The sequence below is a fragment of the Carcharodon carcharias genome, chromosome 30 (genome assembly GCF_017639515.1).
Source record: "Carcharodon carcharias isolate sCarCar2 chromosome 30, sCarCar2.pri, whole genome shotgun sequence".
NCBI lineage: Eukaryota > Metazoa > Chordata > Chondrichthyes > Lamniformes > Lamnidae > Carcharodon > Carcharodon carcharias.
In genome coordinates, this window is record NC_054496.1 from 36,463,737 (window position 1) to 36,479,178 (window position 15,442).

Sequence of the window (15,442 nt, forward strand, 5' to 3'; positions counted from 1 at the left end):
TGTTTTGACTTTTTAGCAGTTTGATACAATGCGTGTCTTGCTGGGCCATTTCAGAGGGTATTTAAGAGTCACATTGCTTTGGATCTGACCTGACATGTAGGTCAGAGCACTAAGGAGAGCTGGTTTCATTCCCTGAAGAACATTAGTGAACCAGGTGGGTTTTTACAACAATCAACAATGAGTTTCATGATCATCATTAGAATTATAATTCCAGATTTTTATTGAGTTCAAATTCCACCATTTGCCGTGATGGGATTTGATTCCAGCTCCCCAGACCACAATGCTGAGTCGTTGGATAACTAGTCCAGTGACAATACGGCTATGTCACAACCTCCCCCAAGTCACATCCTTCCCAAACGCCTGCATTCTCACCCCCTCTGCACGTTGCCCTCGAGGTGGCTGTGGTGGGGAAGAGACTGTTGTTCACCTCCTTGTGGAATGTGACTTTGCAAAGAAGGTCTGAAGAGAGATACAGTGGTTTCTGTCAAGGTTCATCCTGAGCTGTTCTGTGACACAGGACCCTGTGCTCTACGGGCTGTTCCCAGGGACACACACTGAGACACACATCAACTGTAGCTGGAGGACCATTAACAGAGTTGTCCCTGACGGAGTGTTGCAGACTGGCACATTCCAAGGTCCAGGACTATGCTGAGGGACGCACTAAAGCTCAAGGCAGGGGCTGCAAAGGACTCGTTCATGTCACAGTTGCTGGAGCAACATTCTCAGAAGCTGTGTGAAGATTTATGGAGTGTGTGCAGTGCATGGTTGTCATCATCTTCCTGCAATTGAGTGACTATTAGGGCCTCCCCGCGTCTCTATGACAGGAGCATTCTCACATTCTGGCATAAGCCAGACGGGAGTCAAACGTTCACAAATGCGATGTGAGGGACTATGGTGTCTCCTCACTGCACGTCGTCATCATCCTCCACAAATCTAGCGACTATGAGGGCCTCCCGAGCACGCCTGCCTTGTCTAGCCTGTGCGAGGTCCTCATCCCCGTCATCGTCACCTCCGAGGACCCCCTCAGCCTCATCCCCTTCGGCGTCCTCCTCATCGGAGGAGATCTGCAGCTCCTCCAGCTCCTCCTCAGCCAGCTTGTCTCCCTGTTGGAGCTCCAGGTTGTATAGGGCACAGCAAATGATAACCCTCAGCCACCAGTCACCTCAACGGCAAGGCTGCACTTGCCCCCCGCTCCCTCTCACCCTCAAAAGTCGCCTCCGCTGCAGGGCAGCACATACCCCTGATCCCCCCTGCGCCCCTGAAGCCTGGAAAGCAACAGGCGACCCCAGCGAGCTCTGCAGGACATTGCTGTTCACTCACCTCCAGTTTACCCAAAGTGCAGCCGCCAAGTGCACGTCACCTCTGTGCTGTTGTGAAACACGTCAGCGTGCTTTCCCGCCGATGTGGACGGATGATCCAGCGGGGGTGCAAGAGCCTGGAGGGATGGCCTGATAATGAAATGCTGGTGTATTACAATGAGGTTCCCGATGACCGATAGCGGGAAACGTGGCCTGCCGTTGGCAGGCTGAGCGGACAATCACAACCTGCCTTTCCACCAATGTGAAACCGATAACGCCACCTATCATGCCCACCACCAGCGGGCACGGAAAATTCAGGGACAAATGCGGGTTAATTCAGAAGAGCCAACATGGATTTCTTAAGGGAAAATGGCGTTTCCCTAACTTGCTGAAATTTTCTGAAGAGGTAACAGAGGGTTGATGAGGATGATGCTGTTGATGTGGTGTACATGGACTTCCAAAAGGCATTTGATACAGTGCCACACAGTCTTGTGAGAAAAGTTATATGTCATGGAATAAAATGGATAGGAGCAACGTGGATAGAAAATTGACTGAGTGACAAGAAACATAGAGTAATGGTTAATGGATGATTTTTGGGCTGGAGGCGAGTTTGTAGTGGAGTTCCCCAGGGGTCAGTATTGGACCCTTGCTTTTCCTGATATATATGAATGGTTTAGACCTTAGAGTAGAGGAAAAATTTTCAAAATTTGCGGACGATACAAAACTCAGAAGCAACTGTGAACTGTGAAGAGGGCAGTGGAGAACTTCAAAAGGACACAGACTAGTTGGTCGAATGGGTGGATATGTGGCAGATGAATTTCAGTGTGGAGAAATGTGAGCTGATGCATTTTGGTAAGAAGAACATAGAGAAACAGCACAAAATAAAGCGGGCGTGGACCTGGGTGTGTATTTGCATAAGTCACTAAAGGTGGCAGGACAAGTTGAGAGAGCAGTTAACACAGCATTCAGTATCCTCGGCTTTATTAATAGGGGCATAAAATATAAGAGCAAGGATGTTATGTTAAACTTGTTTCAGACATGAGTTAGACCGCAGCTGGAGTACTGCGTACAGTTCTGGGCACCACATTTTAGGGAGGATGTGAAGGCGTTGGAGAGAGTGCCGAAGAGGTTTATGAGAACGGTTCCAGGGAAGAGGAAGATCAGTTACGGAGTAAGATTGGAGATGTTGAGACTGTTTTCTTGAGAGAAAAGAAGGCTGAGAGGAGATTTCATAGAGGTATTGAAATTCATGAAACGTCTGGAGAGAGTAGATAGGGAGAAATTGTACCCACTTGTGAAATGATCAAGAATGAGGGGACTCAGATTTAAAGCAACGGGTAAAAGAAGCAGAAGTGACATAAGGGAAACCGTTTTCACACAGTGAGTGGCTAGGGTCCGGAACGCACTGACTGAGAGTGTGGTTCAATCAAAGCATTCAAGAGGGAATTAGATAATTAGTTGAAAAGAAACAATCTGAAGGGTTACTGGGTGAGGGCAGGAGAATGGCACTGGGTATTGAGATGCTCATTCAGAGAGCCAGTACAGACACGATGGGCCGATTGGCCTGCTTATGCACCATAACAATTGTGTGATCATGAATTTAGACGCTTGTCAGCAGTTGTGTAAAGCCTGTGAGCTTTGAGGTGGGAGCTTGCTGTACTTTTAAGAGCGGTATCAGCAGCGGCAGCAGAGAACTGGTTTAAAATGTTGTGAGGTAAAAGCTGCAGTGGAGTGAGAGAGAGAGAGTGTGGTGGAGAGATGTATTTGCAAGTGAATGGTGCTTTTGTATGAACAGTTTTCCAGTATTTTGGGCTCCATTGTCCAGAACAACTTCTTTCACTGCCCAAAATAGGTTAAAGACTGAACTCAACGGGCAGAATTTTTCATTTGGCAGGGACGTGTCCGATTCGCTCGAGCCTGAAATGACACATGTTGACATCAGCCGAGCGTCTCAATGTCAACGCGCACTCTCGCGATATTTCGGTGCATCATTAAATATTGGCCGAAGCTGCACCTGCAGAACAAATGAAGCAAACTCAGGCCAATAACACAAAATCAAATGTCATTTAATGTTGCAGGTGACAGATTCCTGAAATGAACATTAACCGGTGTTGTTTGTCACACCATTAAAAAACTCAAAGCAAAATGGGGGAACAAAATATCACCCGTGACAAGACCATCTTGTGCTTAAGGTGCTTTAAATTTACATTTGTTGGTGCTACGTCTAGGTGCTGTCCCCTCACTGGCACTGCCATTGGAGGCAGCCTGCTGACTCTGCTGTCTTGTTGGCCTGGGTGACCTTGGCGGTCGTCCTCTGGCCAATGGAGCCTTTGCTGGCCCCACCTGGGAGTGTGCGGCCAGTGCCATGGCTGCCATCTCCCCAGTCGCCGCAGCCTCATCAGATGCCACGGTCACTGGCAGAGGGGCTGCTGCCGTCATCCGGAGAACCCTGAGAGGAGCCCGCAGAGACAACAGGCAGCTCATGCACCAACGTGAGGTCACTCAGGACCTCCCTGCTCACCATGATGGACGGGCACCTAGTTGGTATATTGGGTTCCCCATCCATCTCACACACGGACACTGACCACCTGAGGTCATTGCCGAAGTGAGGGCTTGCAGGTCCGAGTGCATCCCCAGGGACCCCTGATCCTGTCCCTGGGGCAGCCTCTCCCTGAGAGTCACCATTCTGTCCTTGGCTGAGGCAATGCGCTCAGTGGTCATGCTCCGCATGGACTCCTCCATAACGGAGACCATGGCGCACATACCCTCATGGATCTCCGCTAGATCCTCTCGCACACCCTGCTGGACGTCCAGCATCTGCTTCCTAATGGACGACTCCAGAGGCCTATCATCAACCTTTGACTGAGCATCATCCTGGTCTCCAGCAGTCCTCTGACTGCCAGCACCCTGGGCACTTTCTGCCTCCGCCTGCACCTCAGACGAGTGTGAAGTGCCCTCACCAGTGTGCACAGAGATACTGGATGGCATCTAATGCCCACCGAGGTGCTGGTATCTGCGCTGGTGCCTGCTTGACAGAGCAGGTATGAGGCAGGTGCATGGGGAACATGGTGATCTTCTGGGGTCAGGGGTGGCCCTTCAGGGTCCTGAGTGCGAGCGCCTGCTACTGAACCCAAAAGGGAGAAGATGAACATGTCATTAGTGAAAATCATCAAACTCTCACTGTACATGCCAGGCATCCTGGTGAGACAACAGAGATATGCTTCATGGTGCCCTGGTCTTTTGATTGTCAATGGGAACTCCAGGTTCGAGGCTCACATCAGTGAAGATGCTACACTAGAATGGTTGCACAAGCCGAAGCTCTCACCTCAGTGCGCTGCACTCTGACCTTCGTCTGATACCCCAACCTCACCGTGGCCGGTTCACCAAGGTACTTGCTGCCTCTCGAGTTCCAAGGCCTTCTGCTTATAGGGGTTGAGGATAAGGAGGTGTGGGGTTCCCCACCAGTCCGTGACCTCTCAATACTGTTATGGGATGTCTTCTCTTGAAAGTATTGAGGAGCAGTGATTAGTCCACTCTCTACCTGCAGCGCCATTGCAGCCAGTCCAACCCCAGCTGAGGAGCATCTCGCAGGGCACATCCGATTTGTGGCGCTCGACCTGCAAGGCACTTAGTTCAAGCAGCCAGGGCTCACCCCCTTGGCCAACTCCGGCATCATTGGCAGGTGCCACTCAGACTGTAACACCCCTGAGGTCCATGGGGGATGGCCAGCCCTTAACTGTTCTCCACACTGACCCATGCCAACATGGTACTCATGGGTACTCATCCTTCCTAAGAATGGGTTTGGGTGCATGCCCAGTTTTCTTTTTAACATTACCACTCACTCCTTCCAGTTTCTAATGCATGCCCCGGTTCCTCCAAACCATATCCCCAGCACCTTTAGGTCGTCAAACCTGATGGTGAAGGGGACAAAGGATTGGTCAGCCCAGTTGGCAAAGAACATGGCCTCGCTCTTGCCACGATTTACTTTGGCCAGTTCGAACTGGTCACAGATGTGGATCAGTCTGCTCACCGACCATGGATCTGAGCAGAAGATGGTGACATCGTCCATGTACAGTGTCTCCACTGCCTGGGATCGTCACTCCTCTTATGCCCGGATCCTTCCTGATGGACTCAGCGAAAGGTTCTGTGGAACACACAAACAGGACAGGGGAGAGAGGACAGCCCTGCCTGACTCCAGAATTAATGGGAAAGCGATCTGATTCCCACCCATTGATTGAGACTGCACTACTGATCTTAGTGTAGAGCAATTGGATCGAATTGCGAATTCCCTCCCCAAACCCCATTTTGGAGAGCACATCCACCATGTAGGTGTGCGATATTCTGAGAGGGTGGATGTGGAGAGGATGTTTCCTCCTGTGGGAGAATCTTGTATTCGGGGCCACTGTTTAAGACAGAGGTGAGGGGAAATTGTTTTCTCTCAGAGGGTCGTGAGACTTTGGAATTCTCTTCCTCAACAAGCGATGGAAGCAGAATCATTGAATGTTTTTAATTATTGATAAGTAAGTGGGTGAAAGGTTATCGAGGGTAGGGGGTAATGTGGAAACGAGGTTACGATCAGATCAGCCGGGAGCTTATTGAGTGGTGAAGTGGGCTTGAAGGGCTGAGGGGCCGACTCCTGTTGCTAATTCATATGTTCATATGTTTTTGTTAGTAACATGAAGAGGTTTTCACCCTCAAAGGCATTTAGAAGGCAAGAGAGAGAGTGAGAGAGGCAGGGGGAAGTTTCCCGTCTCCAGAAAAACCTGCTCTGGCTGCAGTCGATGGGGGTCAATGTCAAGGAGAACTCCAAGAGGTGAAGAGCCAGCAAGCCTCGCTCTTTGCCTCGGAGGCCTCCAAGATCATCTTCCGTTCCAGAGTCCGCTCCGTGGAGCAGGATGAGACATGCTCACGTTTCTTCTTCCAAAAGGTACACAGAGAGAGCTCTGTGATCAGCAGCCTGAAGGAAGAAGACGGCTCAGTAAAGTCATCACGGTCCGACATTTTGAGGATCAGCAAATCCTTTTATGTCAGATTGTATGATGTGAAGCCCACAGACAGTACGGCCTCCTAGTCCATCCTGTCCTCCATTACAAAGGGCTTTGATGACAGTACATGGGAGAGTCTGGACAAACATGGTGCATGTGCTCTCCAAAATAGGATTTAGGGAGGGAATCCGCCGCACGCCAGGAGTATCACCCCCTCTGCACGTTGCCCTCGAGGTGGCTGTGGTGGGGACGAGACCGTTGTTCACCTCTTTGTGGATTGTCCCTTTGCAAAGAAGGTCTGGAGAGAGATGCAGTGGTTTCTGTCGAGGTTCATCCCGAGCAGTTCTGTGACACAGGACTCTGTGCTCTACGGGTTGTTCCCAGGGACACACATCGAGACAAACATCAACTGCAGCTGGAGGATCATCAACTCGGTGAAAGTCGCCCTTTGGTCTGCCCGAAACTTGTTGGACTTACGGCGCAAAAAGTTGTCCCTGACCGAGTGTTGCAGACTGGCATATTCCAAAGTCCAGGGCTACGTGCTGAGGGACGCACTAAAGCTTGGGGCAGCTGCCGTAAAGGCGCAATGGGGAAGGGTCGCTGCCTAAGACCTTGCTGCCACAGTGCACCGAGAGACTGGGAACTGTGTAGAGACCCTCGGGATGTACAGCTCAAAATGAACGTCAGCATTGAATTCTAATTGTATTATAATTGTAATGAAGCACCTCAGAGAGCAACATGATGTATGTTGATAACTCCAATACCTTTGTCTGATTGTCTGTAATGACCAGATTGAAATGATTGTAATATTCATTGATTGTATTGATGCACCTTGTGATCCATGTGTACAAGTTGAATCTGATTGTACTTTTGTGGGAATGATTTTGAAATGTTTTGGAATGTTCTTCCAGATATCTTATGAATAAAGTATATTTTTCAAAAAAAAATCTGTTCTTATCAGTTTAATATCTGACACGTCCGATATCTGGGGGCCCATATATTAAATTGATTTTTGGGGCAGGCAGATGGAACAGGATCTTGCTTTGTCCACTCCACACATCGGCCTGGTATTGCAGCATCTTCAGGAATGGTACAGTTTTGCCCTCTGCAGGGTGAAAGGGAAACTGAAAAGAAGAAAAAGTCATTCGGAGCATTGTCCTGCTTTCCATCATTGATCTGGTTGAAGTGAACTTGTGCTGAGTGGCAGGACAGGCTCATTGATGCTAGACTGAGTGATGCCCCCTGTTGGGTTTTGGTGTAACTGCAAAGCTGCTGCTGGTATACACTTGTGCTGCTTGTCAGGGTGGAGCCCAGGACTGGACGATGCCCCCTGTTGGGTTTTGAGGCTGTTGCAGGCACTGCGTCAGGGAGGCAGCATCAAGCAAGAAACGTCCTGATGCTTAATACTGGCTGTCGGGTCTTCAGCCCATGTTCGGCCACACGCAGCAAAACGGACAGTGAAACCGGAGGCCGAGGAAGACGGGACGGGCGCATGGGTTTCTGGGTTATCGCTTCTCGGCCTTTTGGCTAAGATCAGTTGTAGTGAAGTGATGGCTAAAACCAAAGGAGCCCCAAATCACGGGTTCCGTAACACCGTTTGGGTGATGGTGAAGGACAGCGAAGGAGGTGCATCCATGGATCGTGCCTACTTCATCAAGTGGATCCTGTTGAAGTGATGTGGATTTGAACTGGAGGAGATCTACTCCCTGTAGGACTTCCCCAGCGCTGGATATTTCGACGTGACCTTCAGGAATGTTGCTGCCTGCGTCAAGTTCCTGAAGGTGTTTGAGGAGAAGAGACACCAGGAGAAGAGATGAGGATCCTGACGGTGGAGCCACTCTTTGCTCTGCCGTTGCAACTGGACCGTGTGGTGGCTGTGGATCTCTACAACCCCTACATCCCTGTCGCCGACGTGCTCACCTTCCTTGCCAGGTACATCAACAAGGTTGGGAGCTGCACCGAGGTTAGAGACGCCTTTGGGATTTGGACATGCAAACGCCAGGTTAAGGTCACGCTCAAGACCGACGGTAAGGGAGCCATCTTCCACCCTCCTTCCAGCTTCGCTTTCGGGGGAAGCTGTGGCTACCTTGTCTATGCTGGGCAACCAAAACTTTGTCGCTCATGCGGTAAGTCTGGTCATGTGGTGGCCAACTGCAGTGCCACCCTCTGCAAGACCTGCAAACAGGAAGGGCACCAGGTAAAGGACTGCAAACAGACTAAGTGCTGCAACTTATGTGGGAGGCAGGTCACCTCTACAGGACTTGCCCCAAATGCTTCCTTACTTATGCACAGGCAGCCAAAGCCAACAAGGGGGAAGCAGAAGAAATGCTTTGTGTCACTACTACCAAGGACACTTGCAACACTCCAACCACCATGGCCCCCAGTGAGAACAACGGGACAAAGGAGGACACAGAGAGAAACAAGGTGGAGGAAAAAATTGAGGTAGCAGACAGCCAATCAACAGCACTGCCCCCTGATCCTCCCACTGCTCAGGAGAGTCAATCAATGGAGGAGGAGGAAGCAGCGGAAAATCAGCAGGGGGAGTGGCAGCTGGTGAAGAGAGCCAAAAGGAAGAAGGGGCTAAGAAGGGACCAAGCCACTTCCCAGACAAGTGGCAAGAGGCTTCTAAGATACGACGCAGATGACAAGGGCAGCTGCTCTTCATACAAAGATGTGCTAGAGCGGCACCTACAGAAGAAGTGGCAAAGCTCTAGGGAGTTGGAGGACGAGACACCCCGAGCTCCAGAACATTGGAGACAATAAGGAGACCAGCTCACCCCAACTTTGTCCATAACCTGAAGAGGCCAGCGCACCTCAGCCCCAGGAATCTGGGAGCAGTGAGGCGCTCAGCGCACCCCAGCTCCAGGAAGCTGGGAGCAGCAACGCCCCAGAGGGGGAGAGGATTGGAGAAGCTTCTCCAACAGAGGACATTTCAAATCCCGTTCTCTACACAAACCCCCAGATGCCACCTGAGCAGAACATCTCCAATAGGGAGGTTCAGGACAGTTTCCTCAGCCCATCCAAAGTGAGGCAATTTGTGAACACCATGTGTATACAGGAGCAGACCAAAGGTCTGGGACTCTCAGGGACAACAGGTTTGGCAAGAGATTAAATGCTTTAAAATGGGTGTAAAGATTGTATCCATAAATGTGCGTAGAATTAAATCTACTACGCGATGTGTTGCGACCTTGAACTTGTGAATCTTGATTTCAAGAAGGCGCTAGAGATAGCACTGGCCATGGAAAGTGCTGTAAGGGATTTTAAAGCAATACAGGGTGCGCAAAATGGCTCCATCCTCCACGTCGGGTGGGAAACCTCAGCCGAAAGTGACGCGAGAAAGCAAGACTCTGCTGAGAAGTGGTCTCCTCTACATTGGAGAGACCAAACACAGACTGGGTGACCGCTTTGCAGAATACCTTCAGTCTGTCCGCAAGCATGACCCAGACCTCCCTGTTGCTTGCCATTTCAAAACTCCATCCTGCTCTCATGCCCACATGTCCATCCTTGGCCTGCTGCAATGTTCCTGTGAAGCTCAAGGCAAACTGGAGGAACAGCACCTCATCTTCCAACTAGGCACTTTACAGCATTCTGGACTGAATATTGAGTTCAGCAGCTTCAGGCCATGAACTCCCTCCTCCATCCCCACTCCCTTTCCCATCCCCCTTTTTCCAATAATTTATAATTTGTTAAAATACATATATTTTTAAAATATATTTTTCTTTTCCCACCTATTTCTATTATTTTTAAATTTATTTCCATCCATTGTTTTATCTCCACCTTTTAGCCTATTTCGATCCCTTCCCCCCACCCCACCCCACCCCCACCCGGGCTATCTGACCCTTGCTCGTCCTGCTTTCTACCCTTAATGTCCCCATTAGCACATTCCTCAGCTAATATCACCACCATTAACATCCCTTTGCCCTTTTGTCTATGACATCTTTGGCATCTCCAGCATCCGCAGTTTTTTGCTTTTATCTCCTTTCTTTGCTTGGAGGACTCACTCACAGCAGTTACACACAACTCTGCTCACCCACTGGCAGCACTCCCATTGCACAAAGGCTCAAAACCACCATTCACTTGCAATATGCCTTTCCACCACTCTCTCTCTCTCTCTCTCCACTGCAGCTTTTACCTCACAACATTTTATACCAGTTCTGTGCTGCCGCTGCTAATACTGCTCTTAAAAGTTCAGCAAGCTCCCAGCTCAAAGCTCACAGACTTGGCACAGCTACTGATGAGCATCTGAAGGGAGAATGAGAGAATTGTTAGAGTGTAGAAGCAGGCCATTTGGCCCATCGTGTATGTACTGGCTCTCTGAACGAGCATTTTAATACTAAGATAAAAGCAAAATACTGCGGGTGCTGGAAATCTGAAACAAAAACAGAAAATGCTGGAAATACTCAGCCGGTCTAACAGTGTCTGTGGTGAGAAAGACAAAGTTAATGTCTCGTATGGCTCTTCCCCAGAGCTAAAAAGAAGTGAAAATGGAATGAAATGTTTACTGTTTAAGGGGTTGGTGGAGCAGATGAAGCTGGATAGAAGGCCAGTGATAGGTGGAGGCAAAGGAGAGATTGAAAAGATGTCATGAACAAAGTGGGGGTTAATGGTAGTGGTACTGGCTAAAGGAGGTGCTGATGGTGGCATTAAGGTCAGAGAGCAGAATATGGTAATAGCAGGACAAGGGTAAGCACTCTGGAAAGAACAACATGAACAAGTGATAGTGGGTGGGGGTGGTGGGAAAAAAGAGCGAAAATAGGATAAAAGGTGGAGACAACAATGAATAAAAATGAAAATGAATAAAAATAAGTGGATAAAAAATAAATATAAAAAATAAAAATGAAGATTGAAAAAAGGGGATAAAAAAGGAGTGAGGATGGAGGAGAGTGTTCATGGCCTGAAGCTGTTGAACTCAATGTTCAGTCCGGAAGGCTGTAAAGTGCCTAGTCGGAAGATGAGGTGCTGTTCCTCCAGTTTGCGTTGGGCTTCACTGGAACATTGCAGCAGGCCAAGGACGGACATGTGGGCATGAGAGCAGGGTGGGGTGTTGAAATGGCAAGCGACAGGGAGGTCTGGGTCATGCTTGCAGACAGACCGAAGGTGTTCCGAAGGTGAAACTTTTAAAAAATACCCAGCTCTGAAGAAGGGTCGTATGCACGCGAAACATCAACTCTGTTTCTCTCTCCACATATGCTGTCAGACCTGTTGTGTTTTTGCAGCATTTCCTGTTTTTCTTTCTAATTTCCAGCATCCGCAGTATTTTGCTTTGATTTCAATACCCAGTGCCATTCTCCTGCCTTCTGCCCGTAACCCTACAGATTGTTTCTTTTCAACTAATTATCTAATTCCCTCTTGAATGCTTTGATTGAACCACACTCTCAGTCAGTGCGTTCTGGACACTAGCCACTCACTGTGTGAAAAAGGTTTCTCTCAAATCGTTTTTGCTTCTTTTGCCAGTTGCTTCAAATCTGTGCCCACTCGCCCTGGCTCCTTTCACAAGTGGGTACAATTTCTCCCTATCTACTCTCTCCAGACCTCTCATGACTGTGAATACCTCTATCAAATCTCCTCTTAGCCTTCTTTTCTCTCAGGAAAACAGTCTCAATGTCTCCAATCTTACTCCGTAACTGATCTTCCTCATCCCTGGAACCGTTCTCATAAACCTCTTCGGCACTCTCTCCAATGCCTTCACATCCTCCCTAAAATGTGGTGCCCAGAACTGTACGCAGTACTCCAGCTGAGGTCTAATACAAGTGTCGCATACAAGTTAAACGTAACCTCCTTGCTCTTGTCTTTTATTCTCCAAACTCCTGGAATGGAAACAGTAAAGGATGCCAAGCTGCACAACGTCTTCAGCAACCCTGCAGACGGAGCGCAGCGTAGATACACCTGGTCGCGGCCAGACGGGTCCATCCGTTCCAGGATAGGATTCCTGTTTGTGACCCGAGCATTCGCAGTCAGATCCACCGACGTCAACCCTGTGTTCGTCTCTGACCACTGCCTCCTACTGGCTGAGTGCCACTTAGAGGAAGACCTGAGTGTGGGCAGGGGGGCATGGAAGCTAAACGTGCAACTGCTGACCGCGGAGGGAATGGTCCCCATGGAATACCAACAGTGGGGGTGAAGGGAAGATGTGTTTGGTGGTGGCATCATGCTGGAGTAGGTGGAAATGGGGGAGGATGATCCTTTGAATGCGGAGGCTGGTGGGGTGAAAAGTGAGGACAAGGAGGACCCTGTCATGTTCTGGGAGGGAGAGGAAGGTGTGAGGCAGCGGTGCAGGATATAGGTCGGACACGGTTGAGGGCCCTGTCAACCACCATGGGTGGGAAACCTCGGTTAAGGAAGAAGGAAAACATGTGAAAAGCACTGTTTTGGAAAGTGGCATCATCAGAACAGATGCGACGGAGGTGAAGGAACTGAGAGAATGGGATCAGTATTAGTAAGGAAATGATGCTGGGGAAATTGATGGGACTGAAGGCTGATAAATCCCCAGGGCCTGATACTCTACATCCCAGAGTACTTACGGAAGCAGCCCTAGAAATAGTGGATGCATTGATGGTCATCTTTTGAGATTCTATAGACTCTGGAACAGTTCCTACAGATTGGAGGGTAGTTAATGTAACCCCACTATTTAAAAAGGGAGGTAGAGAGAAAACAGATTTATAGAGCATTCAGGCTGATGTCGGTGGTGGGGAAAATTCTAAAGTCCATTATAAAAGATTTAATAGCTGAGCACTTGGAAAACAGTGGCAGAATCGGACAGAGTCAGGATGGATTTACGAAAGGGAACTCATGCTTGACGAATCTACTGGAATTTTTCGAGGTTGTAAGTAGCAGAGCTGATGAGGGGGAGCCAGTGGATGTGGTTTATTTGAACTTTCAGAAGGCTTTCGACAAAGTCCCACATAAGAGATTAGCGTGAAAAATGAAAGCGCGTGGGATTGGGGTTAGTGTATTGAGGTGGATAGAAAACTGATTGGCAGACAGGGAACAAAGAGTAAGAATAAGTCTTTTTCCGAATGGCAGGTAGTGACTAGTGGGATACCACAGGGATTGGTGCTGGGACCCCAGCTATTCACGATATGTATTAATGATTTAGATGAGGGAATTAAATGTAATATCTGCAAATTTGCAGATGACACAAAGCTGTGTGGGAGGGTGAATTGTGAGGAGGATGCAGAGATGCTTCAGTGTGATTTGGACAAGCTGAGTGAGTGGGCAGATGCATGGCGGAAGCAGTATAATGTGGATACATGAGAGGTTATCCATTTTGGTAGCAAAAACAGGAAGGCAGATTATTGTCTGAATGGATATAAATTGAGAGAGGGGAATGTGCATTGAGACCTGCGTGTCTCATACACCAGTCGATGAAGGTAAGCATGCAGGTGCAGCAGGCGGTAAAGAAGGCAAATGGTATGTTGGCCTTCATTGTGAGAGGATTCGAATACAGGATTAGGGATGTCTTGCTGCAATTATACAGGGCCTCGGTGAGACCATACCTGGAATATTGTGTGCAGTTTTGGTCTCCTTATCTGAGGAAGGATGTTCTTGCTATAGAGGGAGTACAGCGAAGGTTTACCAGACTGATTCCTGGGATGGCGGGACTGACATATGAGAAGAGATTGAGTCGGTTACGATTATATTCGCTGGGGTTCAGAAGAATGAGGGGGGATCTCATAGAAACCTATAAAATTCTAACAGGACTAGACAGGGTGCGTGCAGGAAGGATGTTCCCGATGGTGGGGGAGTCCAGAACCAGGGGTCACAGTCTGAGGATATGGGCTGGACCATTTAGGACTGAGGTGAGGAGAAATTTCTTCACTCAGAGAGTGGTGAGCCTGTGGAATTCGCTACCACAGAAAGTAGTTGAGGCCAAAACATTGTATGTTTTGAAGAAGGAATTAGATATAGCTCTTAGGGTGAAAGCAATCGAAGGATATGGGGAGAAAGCGGGAGCAGGTTATTGAGTTGGATGATCAGCCATGATCATAATGAATGGCAGAGCAGGCTCGAAGGGCTGAATGGCCTACTCCTGCTCCTAGTTTTCTAAGGAGTCCTTACAGGAGTCAGGGTGTGAGGAGGTGTAGTCGAGGTAGCTGTGGGAGTCGGTGGGCTTGTAATGAATATTGGTGGACAGTCTATCACCAGAAATTGAGACAGAGAGATCAAGGAAGGGAAGGGAAGTGTCGGAGATGGACCATGTGAAAGTGATGGAGGGGTGGAAATTGGAAGCAAAATTGATAAGTTTTTCCAGGTCCAGCCGAGAGAATGAAGCGGCACCGAAACAGTCATCGATGTACTGGAAGAAGAGTTGTGGGAGGGGGCCTGAGTAGGACTGGAACAAGGAATGTTCCACATACCCCATAAAGAGACAGGCATAACTGGGGACCATGCGAGTACCCATAGCCACACCTTCTTCCTCCAAATTTCGACTTCTCTTTAGCTTTGAAGAAGATTCATATGGACTCAAAATGTTAACTCTGTTTCTCTCTCCATAGATGCTGTTAGATTTGCTGAGCTTTTCCAGCATTTTCTGTCTTAATTTTAGAAGTGGGGATGTTAGCTGATGATTGCACAATGTTCAGCACCATTTGTAACTCCTTGGATACTGAAGCAGCCCATGCCCAAATGCAGCAAGATCTGGACAATATCCAGGCTTGGGTTGACAAGTGGCAAGTAACATTCGTGCCACACAAGTGTCAGGCAATGACCATCTCCAACAAGAGAGAATCTAACCATCAACCCTTGACACTCAATGGCTTTGCCATTGCTGAATCCCCCACTATCAACATCCTGGGGGTTACCATTGGCCAGAAAATGAACTGGTCAACCATATCAATACTGTGGCTGCAAGAGCAGGTCAGAGGCCAGAAATCGCGCACCGAGTAACTCACCTCCTGACTCCCCAAAGTCTGTCCACCATCTACAAGGCATAAGTCAGGAGTGTGATGGAATACTCTCCAATTGCCTGGGTGAGTGCCGCTCTAACAACACTCCAGAAGTTTGACACCATCCAGGACAAAGCAGCCCACTTTGCTTTCAGTTGTCTCATCCTCTCACATCAGTGTCCTAGCTTTTCACATCCACTTTCTTCTGCTAATGTCTTTCAACTCTTTGATGCTTCTTTCCATTATATTTACAAAGTTTTTGACATGATGGGAT

General features: G+C 48.7%; 1 non-coding gene across 1 annotated transcript; it reads left to right on the forward strand.

The window, feature by feature from the left end:
- The first annotated feature begins 7,194 nt into the window (after positions 1-7,194).
- Positions 7,195-7,384, forward strand: LOC121271446. The gene has a single exon (XR_005941720.1). It is a non-coding gene; the product is annotated as a U2 spliceosomal RNA (small nuclear RNA).
- Positions 7,385-15,442: the final 8,058 nt, after the last annotated feature.